The 8650-nt window shown below is 39.3% G+C and overlaps 1 non-coding gene across 1 annotated transcript; it reads right to left on the bottom strand.

The window, feature by feature from the left end:
• Positions 1-2034: 2034 nt before the first annotated feature.
• LOC137207356 (U7 small nuclear RNA) lies at positions 2035-2095 on the bottom strand. Its single transcript, XR_010935045.1, has one exon. It is a non-coding gene; the product is annotated as a U7 small nuclear RNA (small nuclear RNA).
• Positions 2096-8650: the final 6555 nt, after the last annotated feature.

Here is an 8650-nt window from a genome sequence, read left to right as displayed (position 1 = left end):
GCACATATAAACAATGGAATATTACTCAGCCATAAAAAGAAATGAAATTGAGTTATTTGTAGTGAGGTGGATGGACATAGAGACTGTCATACAGAGTGAATTAAGTCAGAAAGAGACAAACAAATACCGTATGGTAACACATATATATGGAATCTAAAAAAAAAAAAAAAGGTTCTGAAGAAACTAGGGGCAGGACAGGAGTAAAGACACAGATGTAGAGAATGGACTTGAGGACACGGGGAGGGAGAAGGGTAAGCTGGGACGAAGTGAGAGAGTGGCATGGACATATATACACTACCACATGTAAAACAGATAGCTAGTGGGAAGCAGCCACGTAGTATGGGGAGATCAGCTCAGTGCTTTGTGTCCACCTAGAGGGGTAGGATAGGGAGGGTGGGAGGGAGATGCAAGAGAGAGGAGATATGGGGATATATGTAGATGTATAGCTGATTCACTTTGTTATACAGCAGAAACTAACAGACCATTGTAAAGCAATTATACTCCAATAAAGATGTTTAAAAAAATTGTCCTCAGTGGTTGCAGAATATTCCATCATTTGGATATGATATTTTATTTAATCCCTCCTTAGATGTTGGACACAGAGTTGCTTTTAGGATTTTTTGTTAGCACATATTGTTACAATGAACATCTTTTTCTGCATTTTGAATTTTTTCTAAGGCTATAATTCTGGGCTTGGAATTACTGTGTCAAATGATCAAACATGTTAAAAGTCTCATAAATATACAGACAGGCTAATATTTTCAAAGAAACTTACAAAAAGTTATAAGCAAAAAAAAATACAGATAAATATGTAAAAAGAAACAATCAAGTTCCCAAGATACAGCGTTTTTAAAAATATTAGAATTTTCATTTTGAGATAATTTTAGATCCACATGCATTGCTAAGAAATGATACAGAGAGATCCTGTTACCATTTGTGCCATTTCTCCCAAGCTAACATCTTAAAAAACCATATTACTACAACTGGGATATCTCATTGATACAGTCAAGGTAAAGAACATTTTTATCACCACAAGAATCCCTCATGCCCTTTTATAGCCATGTATACCTCCCCCTAACTCCCATGCCTGACTCTTGGCAACGACTAACCTGTTCTCCATGTCCATAATTTTGTTTTTTCAGGAATGTTATATAAATAAAATCATAAAGTGTCTGACTTTTTAGGATTGGCTTTCTTTCACCCAGCATAATCCCCTGGAGATTCATCCAAGCCATGTGTGTCAATAGTTTATCCTTTTCATTGTTGAGTAGTATTCCATGGTATGGATGTACCACATTTGTTTAATGATCACCTGGTGAAAGACATCTGAGTTGTTTTCAGTTTTTGGTTATTATGAATCAAGCTGTTATGAACATTTGTACACAGATTTTGATGTAAACATACATTTTAAAATTATCTGGGGAAAATGCCCAAGAGTGTTATTGTTGGATTGTATGTTAGTCGTATTTTTGTTTTGTATGTAGCTGCCCAATAGTTTTCCAGAGTTTTATTTTTCATTCTCAGGAGCAGTCTATGGATGATTCAGTTTTTTACATTCTTGGCAGAATTTGGTGCTGTTACTGTTTTTCATTTTAGCCATTTTGCAAGGTGTGTGGTGATGATATCATTGTAGTTTTAATTTGCATTCTCCTAATGGATAATGCTATTGAACATCTTTTCATGTGCTTATTTGCCATCTGTATATCCTCTTTGGTGACACGTTATTAATGTTTTTTGCTAATTTCGTAATTAGATTATTTGTCTTTTAGTGTCGAGTTTTTATGTATTCTAGTCCTTTGTTGAATATGTGGTTTGCAAGTATCTTTTCCTAGTCTGTGGCTTATCTTTTCATCCTTTTAAGATTTTTTACATAGGAAAGTTGCAAGTTTTGGATGAGGTCTAATTTATCAGTTTTTCCTCGTATAGATTATGCTTTTTTAGTCAAGTCTAAGAATTCTTTGCTGAGTCCTGTGTCCCCAAATTTTTCTCCTATTTTTTTCCTAAAAGTTCTAGTTTCACATTTTTCCCCCCTATGGAGGTCTTCTGGTAAGGACCAGAAACCTGCCAGACCAGTTCTAAAAGAGCTGTAACACTTAATTTTACATTGTACATTTAGGTCTGTGATTCATTATGAGTTAATTTTTCTGTAAGTTAAGAGACTTAAGTCCAGGTTCTTCCTTTTTTGTTCTGTTTTGTTTTTTTCACTACAGATGTCGAATTGCTCCAGTACCATTTTTTGAAAAGGTTATCCTTCCTGCATTTAATTGCTTTTGCACTTTCATCAAAAATCAGTTGGGCATATTTGTGTGGGTCTATTTATGGGTTCTGTATTCTGTCCCATTGATCTATGTATTTATCCCTTTGACAGTACCACACCATCTTGATTACTGTAGTATATTATAGTCTTTAATATCAAGTAGAGTGATTCCTCCCACTTTCTTTTTCAAAATTGTTTTAGCTATTCTAGTTTCTTTGCCTTTCCATACAAATTTTAGAATAATGCTGTCTGTATCTGCCAAAAAATCTTGCTGGGGATTTCGATAGGGATTGCATTAAAGCTATGTATTGACTTGGGGAGAAATTACATCTTTACTATGTTGAGTCTTTGAATCCATGAATTTCATATGTCCCTCAATTATTTAGGTCTTTGATTTCTTTCATCAGTGTTTTGTAAATTTCAGCATAAAGATTCTATACATGTTTTGTTAAGTTTATATCCAAGTATTCATTTTTTGGGTCATGAGTGGTACTGTGTTTCTAATTTCATTTTCCATATATCATTATTAATACATAGAAATGTAATTAATTTTTAAAATATTGACCTTGTATCCTACAATTCTGCTGAGCTCACTTACTAATTCTAGAAGGGTTTCTGTTTTCTTTGTGTAAATTCCTTGGGATTTTCTACACAATTACGTTATCTGCAAATAGGGACATTTTAATTTCATCCTTTTCAATCTTAATGTACTTTATTTCTTTTCCTTGCCCTATTGCAACATAGAACTTCCAATACTATGTTGAATGAGTTGTGAATCATATGTTGAATAAGAGAGAGAGAGAAACCATCTAGCCCTCTTCCTAATCTTAGGGAGAAAGCATTCAGCATTTCTTTATTAAGTATGTTGTTAGTTGTATAGGGTTTTTTGGGTTTATTTTTGTTTATTTTTTTTCTTTTTGTTTTTAGAAACTCTGTATCAAGTTAAGAAAGTTTCCCTTTATTCCCAGTTTGCTAAGAGGTTCTTGTTTTTGTTTTCCCTTTAAGGATGAGTGTTGGATTTTGTCAAATGCTTTTTTTAAGATATAAGTTTTGATCTTTAATAATGTTTGGAAGTCACTCAGGCAGTGATCCTTGTAGGTGCTGAATCACCTTCCTCAAGATAGATACAGGGCACCTGCAGGTGGTCAAAACTGACCTTGCCCAGGTGTTTTCCCTTTCAGCAACTTGTCTTACTGTGTTGGGTGACATTTTATTGGTTTATTTTTCATGTTCCTTGAAAAATGTGAAAGGACTTTGTTTATTAAAACTCAGATATTTTCCTTATTCACATCTCCCAGGTTTTTCCACTCAAGTCTTATTTCTGGCTTGAGAAATGTGTCTGGCTCAGAACTGATTATCAGGGTGGTGATACATGAGGGATCATACAGTGGTGGTGCTACAATATATGAACTGATTTAGATTTCCCTGTCTTGGATTATTCCCACTTCCCACCTTTGGAACTTCCTAAAATAACTTATTCACATGACATCCACAGTGACATCCTGGCAAAGCTTTAATAACAAGTTCTCAGGGTTGGAAGTGACCTCTGATTTGCTGATTTCCGTGATGTAAATGCTCCCACCATGGCTAATTTTAGGCACCATTATGATGTCACTGAGCATAGAGTTGGGGTGATGAATGGTACAAGCTGACTCCAGCATACCACTACTTACACATAACTCAGTGTAACATTGGTGACAGCCACCCCTAACACAAACTGCCCAGGCACTCAATTTCCCAGACTATTATGGGATTGCCACAGTCTTTTTTCCAAGTGTTCATAAGAATATGTAAAAGAAAGCATAGGTGGTCAGCACTACAGAAATGGAGTTTAATGAGTAGCAAGTACAACTTTGGGGGGCATGTATCAATAGTTCATTCCTTTTTATTACTAAGTAGTAGTCCATGGTATGGCTGTACCGCTGTAAACTCTTCACCTGTTGTAGGATGTCTGAGTTATTTCTAGTTTTAGCTTATTGGGAATAGAGCTATTGTGAACGTTCATGTACAGGTTTTCATGTGAACATAAATATTTTTGAAATATGCCTTTATTAGTCTCCTTCTCCCTCTGTCCCCCACCAAAAGCCTGAAATCCAGGAGTAATATTTTCCTTTTTTTTAAACTCCAACTTGAGATATAAGAGAATTACTGGACAAGTACATTTGTGTACTTGCAATGACATATTAGAATCTTAAGAGATGTTGGCCGTTGGAAGCTCATGCTGTAAATATGGACAGGTCTTGACTCACACATGAATTGTAATAACGTGTCCTTGAGCATTCACACAGAGCATCGTGGGGATGGTTTGCTCTCCTACTGGCTTTTAGGACCTGCTGGCACCTTCACCCCGTCAGCACGAGCTTCTCCTGCTCCGCTTCCAAGTCCGATAGAATGAAGACTTTTTAAGCAAATAAACGTAAAAGCCATGTGCTGCACTTATGTGGCTGAGGTGTCTCAGTTATACACTCTTGAGATGCATCTTAGATGCCTGTGTTGACTGATGCTGGCCTGGCATCATGACTTTATGGATTTTCATTTCTCTGAAGCATGACCATTTTCCAGGGGGGCAGAATGGCTCAGTAATGAACAGTGTGGGTCTAGGGCAGGCAGCCAGGGTTCGAAATCCAGCTGTTGTGGGTATTAGCTGTGGGAACGTGGGGAAGTTGTGTCGCCTCTCTTGTACTCAGGTTTATCACTTGCCAAATGGGGATAATAATAATATTTACCTCATAGAGTTGTTATAGAGATTCAATGAGATAACATTTTTCTATGTTTAGAAAAATGTTTGGCACGTAGGAAACACTCAACGCATCATCATCGTCACGCACATGTTGGGAGCACAGGAAAATCACAGGGCCCTTTCTCTCCCTTAAGGGCCATCGGCTTCCACACAACCTTGGCTCTCCCTTCTTTGTGCAGACATGCGAGCCTCAGGGTGGGTGGCTCCTCAGGCCAGCCTCACAGCTCCCACTTCCGTGGAGCTCCGCTGAATACACTAAATTTTGAGCCCTCCGCTCTCTGCATTGGATGCTGACGTGCTGCTCACTCCTCTCTCAGCGCTGGCCCTGAGCTCAGCTTGCACAACAACTTGGAGGCAAACAGAAGCCAGCTGACCAACCCGCAAGGTATGCCCTTGGCTCTCCTCCACTGCCTGCCTCTGCTGCAGCTCCTCCACACAACGGGCAGTCCTCACAGGCCACTCGCCCGGGCTCAGCTCTTACCTTGCAGGTCTCTAAACCCCTGGTGTTCCTCCAGGGGAGAGGGGAGCTGTTTCCTGCCACCAGCGTCTACCACCTTGCTCGTTTTCAGCTTCTTCTGCAGCTCTTTTCTCTCTAACCAATCCAGACTGATGGCCCTTTGGCACCTCCTTCAACTCAGGGACTTGGGTTTTCTCTACGTGCAGCAGGGAGCAATCTATGCATATGTGGGGTGGCAGGGCTTCACACAGATCCTACCAGGTCCTCTGATTCCCACTAGCCTGCCTCTCCTTAAGGCTGAAGTGCATTAATCTTTGAGTCCTGCTAAGACCCAGTAGAATGCCTCTATGTAGTATATCAATATTTATTAAATGAATGCTTGAATAAACGATGACTTTCTTGGAAGCATTGGGGAAAATGCCCCGCTAACACGGATCCCTGCCACCTCCCAGGGATCAGCCTTCTGCTGGAAAGTTGGCCCATAATCCCTGCGGCACTCTTTGGCTGCTGATTTTTCAACTGTGGCTTTACACCTGTTTCATTTTACAATATTTATTGGGAAAGCATTTTAGCCGCTTATTATAGTCAGATATCATCCGTGACAAGCCATTTTCCTTGAATTAGCCCAGTGAGAAATATTTCTAAAGGCGTTAAATGAAATCATCCAGACATTTCCCGTGGCCAGCTGGACCTGGCAGCCACATTCAGTACCCTGGCTTGAATACAGAGCGGATTTTGCTTTCAGTCTACTTCAAGCAGCAAAGCTGCTGCTAATTCTCACACTAATAAACGGGGTTTTAACAAATTCTCCCAAGCAAAAGCAACAGGAGAATTTAGAACTGTGCTTTCAGTAAATTAAATGAGATAATGTAGTGCCTGGCACATAGTAAGTGGCCAGTAAATGCTAACTGTTATGGCTGGACACCACTACCAAGAACCGTTGCACAAAATATCACCAAAAAAAGATGGGGGCTGGTAGGGAAAATACTTTCAAAGGTTAGTAGAAAATAGGGTCATGTAAATAATTATTTCTTTGAAGTTGGGAATAAGGAAGATAATGATAAAAAAGAAAATCATTTAATAAAAATTAAAGGGATGAAAATAGAAGAGTTGGGAGATTGCTAGAAAGCTAATAAGCAACGTGCATTTCATAGCATGTATTTAAAAACATGAATTACATGCTTATGCACTCACCCTGGAAAATTTCACACAATCAAATCACATTGTCTCAAACTGCTGTTCCAAAAACTTTGAGATACACCAAAACAACTCCAACAATGTGGTAAGTGGAAAATCGTGATTACATCCTTACATAATTATTTCAAAGGTTTTTGGGTAAATGCAGAGATCCTCATTGAAACTTGAACTTACGAAACACGTGCTACATAGCTCTGTGATTCCATCTTGGCTCTGAAATACCACTTGGTGATGTTATCAACATTCTTGAACTCATGGAACTTGTGTAGGGAAACTCATTAACTCCAAGAATGAGATCCTTTTCCCAAAATATCTTTTCCTGGCTTCCTGATGCCACTCTTTCTTTGCTTTTGTTATTAAATATGAAAATATTGATTTTAACCGGACTTTAAGTTATCAGCTTTGGTTTTACTAATGCCTTTTCAAAGTATTGCTTTATTCCTATTAATTTTGGGTATACCTGTCTTTCATAACTTGAGTTTATAAGCCTGGAAATAGAATTTTACAGCATAATGCCTCGTGATGATTACCTTTTATTCCTGGGTGAATAGAATGCTGATTCTCTTACAGCTTGTGAGCAGGAGTGGTGATCTTGGTGGAAGAAAAATATAACATAATTTTAGCAGCCAGCCATGCTGGGTCATTAGCTGAAAGAGAGATATGACCCAATTTTTTTTCTTTTTTTCCTAATTTAAAAAAAACTTTATTTTTTAGAAACCACTTTATTGGGCTTCCCTGGTGGCACAGTGGTTGAGAGTCCGCCTGCCGATGCAGGGGACATGGGTTCGTGCCCCGGTGCGGGAAGATCCCACATTCCGAGGAGCGGCTGCGCCCGTGAACCATGGCCGCTGAGCCTGCGCGTTCGGAGCCTGTGCTCCGCAATGGGAGAGGCCACAACAGTGAGAGGCCCGTGTACCGCAAAACAAAACAAAACAAAAACAAACAAACCCACTTTCTTGAGGTATGATTGACATGGGAAAAGCTGTACATATTTAATGTATGCAACTCGATGAGTTTGGGGATAAGTATACACCCATGAAACCATGATCACCTTCAAGGCTACAGACATATCCATCACCTTGCAAAAGGGGCCACTTTCCTCTTGCCTCCTTTATTATTATTATTATTATTATTTTGTGTGTACATGTGTGTGGTAAGAGCACTTAAGATTCACCCTCTTAGAAAACTTTAGGTACATAGTACAGTGCTGTTGGCTGTGAGCACCAGGCCGGCGAGTAGATCTCCAGGATGAGGTTCTATTAGAGCAAGACTGGAGGACAGTCCAAGGGGAAGAGAGGTTAACTGCAGCACAGAACTTCTGAAGGATCCTGCTTTAAAGGTGGTCATGAGATGGTGCCAGCTGACACTGTGGGGAACAGACCAGTGATCACATTGGGCTGAAGCTGCTCAGATGAACGAGGGCCACGAGACACAATGGTTTGGAGCTGATTTTGCCCTGAGTCAGAGATAACAGCATAGCAGGATGGCATCTCCCCACCTCCATCCAGGTAAAAGTGGCAGTATTTCACTCTAGCAAAAAGCTAGAAATAAATAATACTTTTGCTTTCGAAGTATATCTCTGAAGTAGTTGAAGGGATTTTTCAATAAATACCTCCTGAGTAGAAGCAGTTGTCATAAAACAAGGTAATTAGAAAACGTTCCTGGGTAACTTACTCATAGCACAAGAAAAACCCTAATTTCCTCCCTGAATTTATTGGCTGGCCAGAGCCAATTACAGCTACTCACAGAAAAATATCAGTAACTTGTTTTTTTAAGTGAGGGAAATAAATAAACAATGGCAACAAAAATCCACAGGCTTTTTTTTTTTGTCAGTTGTCAAAAAAGCAGTATTTTTTAATGAAAGTAAAAGACTTATAGTTTTTTTTTTTTTTTTTTTTTTTGCGGTACACGGGCCTCTCACTGTTGTGACCTCTCCCGTTGCGGAGCACAGGCTCCGGACGCGCAGGCTCAGCGGCCATGGCTCACGGGCCCAGTCGCT

Source organism: Pseudorca crassidens, chromosome 1 (genome assembly GCF_039906515.1).
Source record: "Pseudorca crassidens isolate mPseCra1 chromosome 1, mPseCra1.hap1, whole genome shotgun sequence".
Taxonomy (NCBI): Eukaryota; Metazoa; Chordata; class Mammalia; order Artiodactyla; family Delphinidae; genus Pseudorca; species Pseudorca crassidens.
Note: the sequence above shows the minus strand (reverse complement) of the source record. Positions and strands in the feature narration are given on the sequence as shown.